The 12,826-nt window shown below is 50.0% G+C and overlaps 1 long non-coding RNA gene across 2 annotated transcripts; it reads left to right on the forward strand.

The window, feature by feature from the left end:
• The first annotated feature begins 1,686 nt into the window (after positions 1–1,686).
• Positions 1,687–12,381, forward strand: LOC148137486 (uncharacterized). Of its 2 annotated transcripts, none has more exons than XR_015754264.1 (4): positions 1,687–1,806; positions 2,181–2,322; positions 2,525–2,564; positions 12,101–12,381. It is a non-coding gene; the product is annotated as an uncharacterized LOC148137486 (long non-coding RNA). The 2 variants fall into 2 exon arrangements; XR_015754265.1 differs by having other exon boundaries at positions 1,689–1,806; positions 2,218–2,322.
• The last annotated feature ends 445 nt before the right edge of the window (positions 12,382–12,826 follow it).

Genomic DNA, 12,826 nt, shown 5'->3' on the forward strand with positions numbered 1-12,826 from the left:
TGGCCAGGTCTTGCTACATATGGATATGTGGTGTTTTAGCTATGGTGAGGTTCAGGTTGTAAGATTGTTCTCAATGAGAACAAACCTACCAGCTCAGTGAGCAAACTTACAACCTGAACATATGGATATGAGCTCCATCAGCATCGGAGCAGTTGAAAATGATGCTGAATATTGTCGAATTGTTGACCAACATCCTCGCTTCTGAAGGGAAAGTGATTGACAAAGCAGCTGAAGATGATTGACCCTGAGACTCCACCCTGAGGAATTCCCCTCGAACTAACAAGGCCTGGCTTCTCAAGGCCCACCTACTTCACAAGTGGGACATGACATGTCTGAACAGGTTGGTTAAAAATGTCACCTGCAGAAAACTCCAAGTATTCAAGTAGACAGCTGTTTGTTTCAAAGATCACCTGAAGGTGAAGCTGTTATAAAGCTATCGCCTAGGACACTGCACCACCCAGGCAATGGATTCTGAAGAAGATGCACACAGGACTGGAATGGTTCACTCTGTTTCTCTGCCAGACCTGCTGACTTCCCCCAGCACTTTCTGATTTGATTTGGATGTGAGCATAAGAGGTACAGTAAGTAAGATTGCAGATGACACCAAAATTGGAGGTATGGTGGACAGAGAAGAAGGTTACCTCAGATTACAACAGATCTTGACCAGATGGGCCAATGGGCTGAGAAATGGCAGATGGAGTTTAATTCGGATAAATGCAAGGTTCTGGATTTTGGGAAAGCAAATCTTAGCAGGACTTCTACACTTAATGGTAAGGTCCAAGGGAGTGTTGATGAACAAAGAGACCTTGGAGTGCAGGTTCATAGCTCCTTGAAAGTGGAGTCACAGGTCAATGGGATCGTGAAGGCGGCATTTGGTATGCTTTCCTTTATTGGTCAGAGTATTGAGTACAGGAGTTGGGAGGTCATGTTGCGGCTGTACATGACATCAGTTAGGCCACTGTTGGAATATTGTCTGCATTTCTGGTCTCCTTCCTATTGGAAAGATGTTGTGAAACTTGAAAGGGTTCAGAAAAGATTTACAAGGATGTTGCCAGGGTTGGAGCATTTGAGCTATCGGGAGAAGCTGAACAATCTGGGGCTATTTTCCCTGGAGTGACGGAGATTGAGGGGTGACCTTAGAGAGGTTTACAAAATCATTAGGGACATGGAAAGGATAAATAGACAAAGTCTTTTCCCTGGGGTGGGGAGTCCAGAACTAGAGGGCATAGGTTTAGGGTGAGAGGGGAAAGATATGAAAAAGACCTAAGGGGCAATTTTTTCACGCACAGGCACAGAGTGGTACGTGTATGGGATGAGCTGCCAGAGGATGTGGTGGAGGCTGGTACAATTTCAACATTTAAGAGGCATTTGGATGGGTATATGAATAGGAAGGGTTTGGAGAGATATGGGCCGGGCGCTGGCGGGTGGGACTGGATTGGGTTGGGATATCTGGTCGGTATGGACGGGTTGGACCGAAGGCTCTGTATCCAGGCTGTACATCTCTATGATTCAAGTCTCAGGTTTTCAGCATCTGCATGAACATCCCCAGGCTCCGCCCTATGACGTCACGCATCCCTCTGCGCATGCGTCCACATTCCCGGCCAAGATGGCGGCTGTTTACCTCCGAAATGCAAAACATTTACCCACAAGTTATTTTTCAAGGTGCTCTCTTCTCTCTGGAAGGGTTTATTCTCGGTCTGAATCCCTCTGTGCAGCTCCTGCAGCCTTACCGTCTGGAAAAGCGCGTCTCTTCCCATTTCCCACGGAGACAAACCCGGCACTGCGGCTGCACCGCCCTCGCCTGTAGTGAGTATAGAGGGTATTCACCACCGCGGAGAATGCTGGGTAGGTACTCCGCCATTGAGGAGATTAACACAGAAGGTTAATTCTGTTCATTAATAATTTTCTCTTGCCTGTATTCCAATCTTATGCTATCTAAATAATCTTTGGAAGAACAAAATTGGCTGTTAGAAAAACATCTTAAAGTTAGATGCATCTAACAAATCTCTCAAGTCATCTCTGCAACATAACCTTGTCATTAAAATACTAGATCTCTCAAATCATTTTGTAAATTCCTGTCCTGAACAGATGGTGTTAGATTTTGGAAACTCCTTTAACAGGTGGATGTTTAACACTCAAGCCAAGAGATACATTTGTTTATTCTGAATGTCTCTCAACAGGTTTCTTTTGTCATCTCATTTTACAAAATAGTGGAAGGAATGAAAACTGAAGTGTTTCTCTGATGCCAGTTCTGTGCTAACTTCTCAGCTTCAAGCTCCAGCCAGAGAGTTTACATTGAAGTACAATGACACTGATTCAGAGGTGAATATTTTTGAGCATTCATCTATAATTCAGTAGTTAACGTGCTTTGCTGTGGTTCATTGGTTAGGCCCTGGTGTGATCTCTTTACTGTGGATCTGAATCCCTGTCCTCCATGACAATCTCATTGCCAATGTCCAACCTGCGCTACCTTTAATAATGAGTATTTTAACTCTCTGTGACAGTTTACTGTTATTTCTTCCAGTTATGGTCAAATGAGAGCTTCATCACTGCAGGTCACTGAGGTATGTGCTGTTAATTTATTCCACTCGTATGTGTGGCCTCCCCCATAAACATCACTCAGACCCTGCTATGCTCCGTATTGCTTTCATTCTTCAAGCTATCTCTTACACAAACTATTCCCTTCCCTGCTCGTACACACCCGTGCTTACCCCCCATCGCCTTCCCCCTCCCGTCGCCTTCCCCCTCCCGTCGCCTTCCCCCTCCCGTCGCCTTCCCCCTCCCGTCGCCTTCCCCCTCCCGTCGCCTTCCCCCTCCCGTCGCCTTCCCCCTCCCGTCGCCTTCCCCCTCCCGTCCCTTCTCCCCCCAGTCCCTTCTCCCCCCAGTCCCTTCTCCTCCCCCTCCATCCCCCTTCTCCTCCCCCCGTCACTCTTCTCCTCCCCCCCTGTCACCCTTCTCCCCCCTGTCACCCTTCTCCCCCCCCGTCACCCTTCTTCCCCCTGTCACCCTTCTTCCCCCCCCCCGTCACCCTTCTTCCCACCCCCCTGTCACCCTTCTTCCCCCCCCCCGTCACCCTTCTGCCCCCCCCCCGTCACCCTTCTTCCCCCCCCCGTCACCCTTCTTACCCCCCCGTCACCCTTCTTCCCCCCCCGTCACCCTTCTTCCCCCCCGTCACCCTTCTTCCCCCCCCCGTCACCCTTCTCCCCATCACCCTTCTCCCCATCACCCTTCTCCCCATCACCCTTCTCCCCATCACCCTTCTCCCCATCACCCTTCTCCCCATCACCCTTCTCCCCATCACCCTTCTCCCCATCACCCTTCTCCCCATCACCCTTCTCCCCATCACCCTTCTCCCCATCACCCTTCTCCCCCCCGTCACTCTTCTCCCCCCGTCACCCTTCTCCCCCCCGTCACCCTTCTCCCCCCGTCACCATCCTTCTCCGTCGCCTTCCCACCCGCACCTTCCCCCATCGCCTTCACCCCCATCGCCTTCACCCCCATCGCCTTCACCCCCATCGCCTTCACCCCCATCGCCTTCACCCCCATCGCCTTCACCCCCATCGCCTTCCCACCCCCCATCGCCTTCTCCCCCACCACCTTCTCCCCCATCACCTTCTCCCCATTGTCTTCCCACCCCCCCATCACCTTCTCCCCAATCGCTTTCCCACCCCCATCGCCTTCTCCCCATTACCTTCCTACCCCCACATCGCCTCCTCCCCCATCGCCCTCCCAACCCCCCATCGCCTTCCCACCCCCCCCCCATGGCCCTGCTACCCCCCTATCGCCTTCCCACCCGCGCCTTCTCCCCCAGTCGCCTTCCCACCCCATTACCTTCCCTCCCCCCACATGGCATGGAGTCCAAGTCACCCTCTGGGACAGGAGGACAGGGACGGAGTGGAGAATGGGGGGGAGAGAGAGAGAGAGGGGTACAGGTTGTGGTGAAGGTGAGATGGTGGTTAGAATAAAACCCAGTGAGAGAACAAGACAAAGAGAATGAAAGTCAGAAAGCAGAATAAACAAATACCTGGTGGGGGGGAGACAGAACGACAGGGAGAGAGAGAGAAAAGGACAGACGGAGGGAGAGAGAAAAAGCCCAGGGAGAGCGAGAGGGAGCGCAATAGAGAAGTTGGGAAAGACCAACGATTAAATAATTCCAGGAAAAAGAGTGAGGAGGAAGAGAGTAATAGGAAGGGGATCTCCAGGGGAACATGACCAGGATGGAGATGGGAAGGATGGAGAGAGATGGGGATTGAAGGAAAGATGTAGGGAAGAGAGAGAGAACACGGGAATGTAGATGGGAGCTGCAGTGAGTGACGGAGGCAGTATCATCTGTGGGATCAGACTGTGCAGCAACTCCCTCTCCAACCTTTCTGCCCCTTTGTCTCCCCCCTCCGGCCCAGAGCTCGCCCCTTATGGTAAAAATCCCAGAGACAGCCTGAACCCCACAATTCTTTTCCGTGTGTATGTGTGGGTGTGGGTGGGTGGGTGGGTGGGTGTGTATATATATATATATATATATATATATATACAAGGAGACAGGACGGTTTCTGATTATTCTCTCTCTCTCTGGCTCCCGCTCTTGTCTGATGATTCCTCACGGCAGAATGATTGGAGTCTCTCTGTCTCTTCATCGTCCGAGTTTCTAGATTAGATTAGATTACTTAGTGTGGAAACACGCCCTTCGGCCCAACAAGTCCACACCGACCCGCCAAAGCGCAACCCACCCATACCCCTACATTTACCCCTTTACCTAACACTTCGGGCAACTTAGCATGGCCAATTCACCTGACCCGCACATCTTTGTGACTGTGGGAGGAAACCGGAGCACCCGGAGGAAACCCACGCAGACACGGGGAGAATGTGCAAACTCCACACAGTCAGTCGCCTGAGTCGGGAATTGAACCCGGGTCTCTGGCGCTGTGAGGCAGCAGTGCTAACCACTGTGCCGCCCACGTTTCAGCTCCCAAATCAAATCCCCTCCTCGGGGGGAGAGACTGTTGCAATGTAGGCCACTCTGCAGGTGGCTTGAGACACAGCAAGATCCCACAAGTAGTATTACTCTGATATTAGAACAAGTCTTTAGATCGAGTTTCTCATTTAAGGTTTTAATTACCACCTTGGGGAGTCCTGTCTGTCAGACACTCACTGGGGATTGATGTATTTGTGCCAAATCCCAGGCCCCAGTTATTTTAGCCCCAGGCGTCAAATCTGTTTTAAAAATGACAGGGCCGCAATCTGACAGTAGCCAGTTAACCAGAGGCCCCTAAAACCCAGGGCCGCCCAGAGGAGATTCACCCTCGGGGTAAATAAACACACAACCCACGTGGGCCCCCTCGTGGTGCAGCCTGTCGACTAGGTCTCAGGACCGTGTCCCCTCTGGAGAAAGCTTTTGTTCAGAGGTCTCCTGATCCCAAAGTTTCACTCTTTGAATCTTCAAGTGGCCAGCAAGATCCCTTGGAAGGAAAGAGACAGCACTATTTGAAAGGCAAAGGAGAGGAGGCGAAAGCGTGGGGGAAGGGATTGAAGGGGAAAAGGAGAGGCAGGGAAGGAGAGTTGGAGGCGGGGGATGGAATGCAAGGGGTAGGGAATGGTGGGGGGGAAGGATTGGAGGGGAAGGGGAGAGGGGGAAAGGACAGGGGGAAGGAGGGTGGGATGGAGAGGAGTTAAGGGGGGAGGGAGAAGGGGAAAGGGGTGAAGGAGAGGGGTGAGGAGGCAGCGTGGAGGAATGGAAGGAGATGGAGAGAGGGGGAAAGGAGGGGGAAGGAGAGGGGGGGAAAGGATAGAGGGTGGGGAGGAAAGGGGGGGAGGATGGGAGCGGAGCAGAGGGGACGCCGATTGGTAGGGAAAGAGAGGGGAGAAAGTAAGGGGGATGGAGGGGAGAGGCAGAAAGAGAGAAGAGTGAGTGGGGAAGGAGAGGGGAAAGGAGAAGAGGCGTGAAGGGGGGGAGGAGAGACGGGAAGGAGAGGAGGAGTGGTAGGGGGAGGAAGCAGGTGGAGGAGAGGGGGAGGACGGGGCGGAGTAGAGGGGAGAATGTGATTGGTATGGTAGGAGAAGAGAGAAAGTAATATTGGAGGGGAGAAGCAGAGAGAGAGAAGAGTGGTGGGGAAGGAGGGAGGAGAAGAAGGGAAAGGAGAAGAGGCATGGAGAGGGGGAGGAGAGAGGGGAAGGAGAAGGTGGAGAGGGGAGGAGGCGGATATAGGAATTGGGGAACAAGGGGGAAGAAGGGGAAAGGAGAGGGAGTGGAAGAGGGGGTAAAGAGAGGGGCGAAGGGGGGAGGTAGAGGGGGAAGGGAAAAGGGAGGGAAGAAGGGGTGTGAGGGAGGGAAGGAGTAGGAGAGGGGGAAGGAAAGAGGGAAGGAGAGGGGAAGGAAGGAGTGGAGCGGGAAGGAGGGGCGAATGGAGAGGGGGAGGAGATAGGGAAAAAGAACAGGGAGGGAAGGAGAGCAGGGATGGAAGTAGAGAGAAGGAGAGGGTGGGAAGGGGGAAGAAGGGGTGATGGGGGGCAAAGTAGAGGGGGAGGCAATTGGTAGGGTAGGAGAAGGGAGAATGTAAGGGGGATGGAGGAGAGAGGCAGAGAGAGAATAGGAGGGGAGGAGAGGGGAAAGGAGAAGAGGAGTGGGTGGGAAGGAGTGGGGGAAGGGGGGGAAAGGGCAAAGTAGAGGGTGGGAAAGAGAGGGTTGGAAGGAGAGGGGAAAAGGGGAGGGGGGCAGGAGAATAGGGGGGAGAAAGAGAGGAGGAAGAGTGGGGAAGGGAAGAGGGGGGAAGGAGGGAGGGGGTAGGAGAGGAGAAGGAGAGTGGGGGAAGGATGGGGAGGAAGGAGGGAGAGGGGAGGACAGGAGGGGGGGAAGGAGAGAGGGCGAAGGAGGGAGGGGAGGAGGAAGAGTAGGGGAGTGGAAGAAGGGGAGAGTGTGTGTGAAGGAGGCGGTGAAGGAGGGGAGGGGTTGGAGAGGAGGGCAAGGAGGCGAGGAAGAAGGGGGGGAGGAGAGGAAGAGGAGGGTGAAGGAGGTGGGGAAGGAGAGGAGGGGAAGGAGAGGGGGTCAAAGGACAGGGGAGAAGGAAAGGTGAAGGAGAAATGGGATGAAGGAGAGGTGGGGCGAGGAGACGGTGAGGAGAAGGGGGAGGAGGAGGGGGTTGGAATGGGGGAACGAGAGGAAGGGAAAGGAGCGGGGGAAAGGAGATTTGGGATCAATTGCCTTTTACTGAAAACAGTTCCCAACCTGTACGTGCCTGTAGCTCCCTCCAATCTGAAATCCTCATTCCCCTTTATCCTGTCTCTGAGCCAATGGTGTCTTCATTCCCAGGATAGGGACAACATGGGGCTAGATACAGAGTAAATCTCCCTCCACATTCTCTGCATCAAATACTCCCAGGACATGTGCGGCCTGAGGTTAGATCCCTCTGCACTGTTCCTATCAAACACACACAGGATAGGGACAGCACGGGGTTAGGTACAAAGTTAGGCAGCATTGTAGACAATGCAGATGGTACCTTAACATTACAAAGGGATATTGATAGACTGGGTGAATGGGCAAAGCTGTGTTAGATGGAGTTCAGTGCAAGCAAGTGTGTGGGTATCAGGTTGGAGTACAGAGAGGGAGCACAAAGGAGGTTCACAAGAATGAGCCTGAACCTCAGGGATTACTATCTGAGGGGACACTCGACAAATGAGGCCGTTTTCCTCCAGAATTGAGAATGTTAAGTGATGATCTGATCAAAGCCTTCAAGGAATAAACAGGATGAGACTGGATCGATCAACATCAACGATTCCCACTGGTTGGAGATTCTAGACCGAGAGGGAGCAGAGTCTGAGAATGAGGGCCCAGAGCGTTCAGGAGAGATGGCAGGAAGCACTTTGACACACAAAGGGTGGGAGAGGGACTCTCTTCCACAAACAGCAGTGGATGCTGGATCAGTCGTTCAGGTTAAATCGGAGAGAGAAACATTTTTGTTCAGTGAAGATATTGAGGGATATGGGCCAAAGGAAGGAATGTGGAGTTAGGCCACCGATCAGCCATGATCCCATTGAATGATGGAACAGGCTCGAGGGGCTGAATGGCCTCCTCCTGTCCCTATGTTCCTGAATAAAGATCCCACTACACTGTCCCCATCAAACACTCTCAGGGCAGGGACAGAATGGGATTAGATACACAGTAAAGCTGCCTTTACTGTATCCCCATCAGGGCAGCATCAGAATAGGGTTAGATACCGAGTAAAACTCCCTCTACACTATCCCCAACAACCCCTCACGGAGCTTTAATATTTGAAGATGCTCATATTATTCTGTCATCCCTTGTCCCTCAGTAACTGCGTGTGTGCGTATGTGAGAGAGTGAGACAGAGACAAAGACCATTATTGGGTCAGGTACTCCTGTACCTCAGTACTTAGAGTCATAGAGTCACAGAAACAGATCTATTCAACCCGTCCATGCCGACCAGATCTCCCAATCCAATCTAGTCCCACCTGCCAGCATCCGGTCCATATCCCTCCAAACCCTTCCTATTCATATACCCATCCAGATGCCTTTTAAATGTTGCAATTGTACCAGCCTCCACCACTTTCTCTGGCAGCTCATTCCATACATGTACCATCCACTGTGTGAAAAGGTTGTCCCTTAGATCTCTTTTATATCTTTCCCCCTCACCCTAAACTACACCCTCCAGTTGTAGACTATCCAACCCCAGGGAAAATACTTTGTCTATTTATCCTATCCATGCCCCTCATGATTTTATAAACCTGTGTAAGGTCACCCCTCAGCCTCTCCCTCAAATCCTCCAACCCTGGCAACATCCTTGTAAATCTTTTCTGAACCCTTTCAAGTTTCACAACATCTTTCCGAGACCAGAATTGCACGCAACATTCCAACAGTGGCCTGACCAATGTCCTGTACAGCCGCAACATGACCTCCCAACTCCTGTACTCAGTACTCTGACCAATAAAGGAAAGCATTCCAAATGCCTTCTTCACTATCCTATCTACCACTTTCAAGGAGCTATGACCCTGCACTCCTAGGTCTCGTTGTTCAGCAATACTCCCTCGGACCTTACCATTAAGTGTATAAGTCCTGTTAAAATTTGCTTTCCCAAAATGCAGCATCTCATGGAAGAATGCAGCATCTCATGGAAGAATGCTCATTACGGGGTATGAGTAAATGGGAGAACTGGTGGGGCTTCAGTAGATGGGTTTGGTACACAGTGCCATTGCATTAGAAAATTAGTGGGAGTGCCAATACATTAGAGAATTGGAACAGAGCAGGTCTAAATGGGAGAATAGGGGCAGGGAATCAATAAAAAGGAGAAATGTTGCAAGCATCAGGAAATAGGAGTTTCAGTTCAGCACACCCCAAAATGACCAAATGTGAGGAGGGAACCAATCCGCGTAAGAAGTATATCAGAGAACAGTTACATGGGCATCAATACTTGGAGACTTGCTAGAGAGAGTGTACATGTGAGAGAGGGATTGCGAGTGTGTGAGTGAGGGAGTGTGTGTGTGAGTGAGAGAGAGTGTGCATATGCAGGACTTACACAGTTAATGGTAGTGCCCTGGGGAGTGTTGTTGAACAGAGAGACCTCGGGGTGCAGGTACATAGTTCCTTGAAAGTGGTGCCACAGGTAGGCAGGGTCACAGGGTGGTGAAGGAGGCATTTGGCAGGCTTGCCTTTATCGGGCAGAGCACTGAGCCCAGGAGCTGGGACGTCATGTTACAGCTGTACAAGACATTGGTGAGTCCACATTTGGAGGACTGCATACCATCATGTTCACCTTGCTGTAGGAAGGAGGTTATTAAACTGCAAAGGGTGGAAAACAGATTGACAAGGATGTTCCCCCAACTGGAAGGCCTGAGTTATAAGGAGAGGCTGGAACATTTTCCCCTGGAGCACTGGAGGCTGAGGGGTGATCTTATCGAGATTTATGAAACCATGATGGACTTCAATTTAAGGTGAGAGGGGAAAGATTTAAAAGGGACCTGAGGAGTAAATCTTTAACGGAGCCTGGTGTGTGTATGGAAGGAGATTCTAGAGGATGTAATCGAGGGGAGTACAATTACAACATTTAAAAGACATGAGGGCAGCTATAAGGATAGGAAAGGTGTAAATGGGGCTTGGTCAGTTCAGAAAAGCTTTTCAACAAGGACCAGTTGTGTGACATGCTGTGGGACTACAGTTTCTAGAACTCACTCCTGGGTAACTGTTACTCTGCATGTAAGTGAGATTAATCCCCTCAATTCAATTCCAGTCTTTAACTCACCCTGGGTCACCATTATTCTGTGTAAACCTTCCATTGAACTTTACTGCCTCCCTGCCACCTGCCTGGATTCATTCCTCCCATTGACCAACCAAGCTGTACCCTCTATCGGCGTTCACCTCGCCACTCTGTCCCCTCCCCAACCTAAACCCTCCCCCACGCCCCCCCTTTATCAGCAGCTCCCCTTACCCTCACTCCCGAAGCATTGACCTCTCCACCCCCTGATGCTGCCTGGCTTGCTGTGTTCTTCCAGCCTCCTGCTTGTCTCCGATGGTTAGTAAGGTGGCAGGAGGCTCCAAATGTGGTGGTGGGGTAGTGAACAGTGAAGGAGGTTTACCTCAGTGTTAAACAGGACCTTGATCAGATGGGCCAATCATGAGCTGATACAAGGTTGGGTTTTAGGAGCTGTTTTACAGATGGAACAAAATCCTTGCTGATGGTCCATCGATCTTTCAATTGATCCCAGGCTCCATTATGAAGGCCCATGCAAACAGAGTTCACCCAGAGTCAGTTCCCACTGAGCCCAATGGAGTCAGTGAGAGCCACAAAACCTTCTCATGGCACCACTGAGGGGGGTCGGCTCATCTGCCACATCCTACCCCATTCCCCAGTGTCGGATCCGGTCTGTCAGTGAGCCCTCTGACTGGGCCATGGATTCCCCACCAACACAGCGGCTGATTGGTGGAAAGAACCAAATATAGAGAGGGAGTGATATCAGCATCAGGCCGGGGGGAAGGGAATGGAACCAGAGAAAGGAAATCATTGCTGAAAATACATCTGTAATCAAAAGACACGGATTATTTACAGTATATTACTCTGTGTAATGGGAACATTCTACTTTTTAATTTAGTTTTGCCCAGATGAGTGGATGAGTGAATTCCGTGAGGACAGGAGCCTGCCATTGCTGTTCCCACTCCGGCCTGCAGTGACCGATGATACTTGCCTCCAGGTCATTGACCTTGTATCTGGTTCACTCACTGACAACTGGTTGCTGGGGATGATGTTGTTCTGTGCATGTCTGATTCCTGTTTCAGTTATACTTTTGTTATCCAGCTTTCTATTAACGGTTGCCCATTGCTGACAACACTTCCCACTCTTTTGCTCCTCCAGTCTCTTTGGTTTCGCTCCTCAGATGGAACCATTCCTTGCCCATTAGGAAAGGAGTGTTACTGTGTTGCTGCTCCTCCTTCTCCTGTCAGTTCATTCCTCACTGGACCCCTCATTCCTTTATCTGCTGCCTTTAATCTGGGCTCTCAGTTACTTGGATTTATTCATCAATTGAATTATTTTTTTTAACTGGATATTTCAGGGCATGATTTAAATGGTCTCTGGAACTGTTCTGTGTCACCACATAAACAAGTGCATTGGTGCAGCAGCTCAGGTCCCACAGCATTTATGAGGCTTGTGAAAAGACATTGAGAGCAGTGGAATCCAAGGAATGAGCAACACGAAAGAAACGTAAAATATCCAGCAACCAGAGAAGTATGAAACTTGCAGATATGGCAAAGAGTAAGATCACAGATTTTCTTCTGCTCTCTATCTCTGGGTCATTCTCTACTTTTCTCTGACCCCTGAGTCCCTTACGCACCGTAATGGTCTCAGAGATGTGTCCGACAGTCAGAACGTTAAGAAAGAGAATAAAAGTGAATGGGAGCATTGGTGTTAAAAATCGCTCAAAGTATTGAAAACTTGCCCACCGGCGGTCAGTATAGTAACTGGACCTGGTAGAACAGTACCATGGAACATTGTTGATGACCTTTCCATGTTTAAATCGAAAATAGTTGGGAACATTTTTAAAAGAAAAGAAAATACAGATTGTTGCTAGAACCTTAATTGGAGTATTCTCTGTCCAATACTTAGTTTTCATCTGACGAAAACAAATGGCGACAAATTGATCAAAAGAGAAAGTAACGGTGAACCAGACAGAACAATCAATGGCCCAGCAGCTCAACACATGGATAACACGACACACAGGAGTGATGTCCAGGAAACACTGTGGATAATAATAAGATGGAAACCAGCGAAGTACGATTTCGAAAGCTATGAATAGCAGATCCGATATTGTCATGGCCACCAGATAATGAGTGGTGCTTTTAGATAAACCACACTTACCCCGAGCTAAGATTAGAATAATCACTAGACTTACTGTAAGAGAGAGAAAAAGTAAAAAAGAGACTTGAAGTTACTGGTCAAATGTATCTGTGCCTGAGCCCAGACTATAAGTATTTTATGCAAAAGTGAGGATGGCAAATGCAAGAAACCAGAGTGGTGCTGGAAAAGCACAGCAGGTCAGGCAGTATCTGAGGAGCAGGAAAATCATCATTTCGGACAAAAGCTCTTCATCAGGAATAGCACAAAGATAATTGTTGTTCCATATCACAGAAACGTTAAAGCTTCTGAATCATTTTCACTTTGAAAATACACAGGGATGAACACAAATAGCAGGTTAGTCTCAGAAACACAGTGACGTATTCAACATTTTTTCTGGGGTTGACAGTGGTTGATTTATTCTGCTTTATACATTGCTCAGGCTCACTGGAGTTGTAAATTAGATGACAGCATTCACACAAACACTCCCAGGATCAG

Source organism: Chiloscyllium plagiosum, unplaced genomic scaffold (assembly GCF_037043375.1).
Source record: "Chiloscyllium plagiosum isolate Xiang-an unplaced genomic scaffold, Cpla_swu_hap1 HiC_scaffold_43, whole genome shotgun sequence".
Taxonomy (NCBI): Eukaryota; Metazoa; Chordata; class Chondrichthyes; order Orectolobiformes; family Hemiscylliidae; genus Chiloscyllium; species Chiloscyllium plagiosum.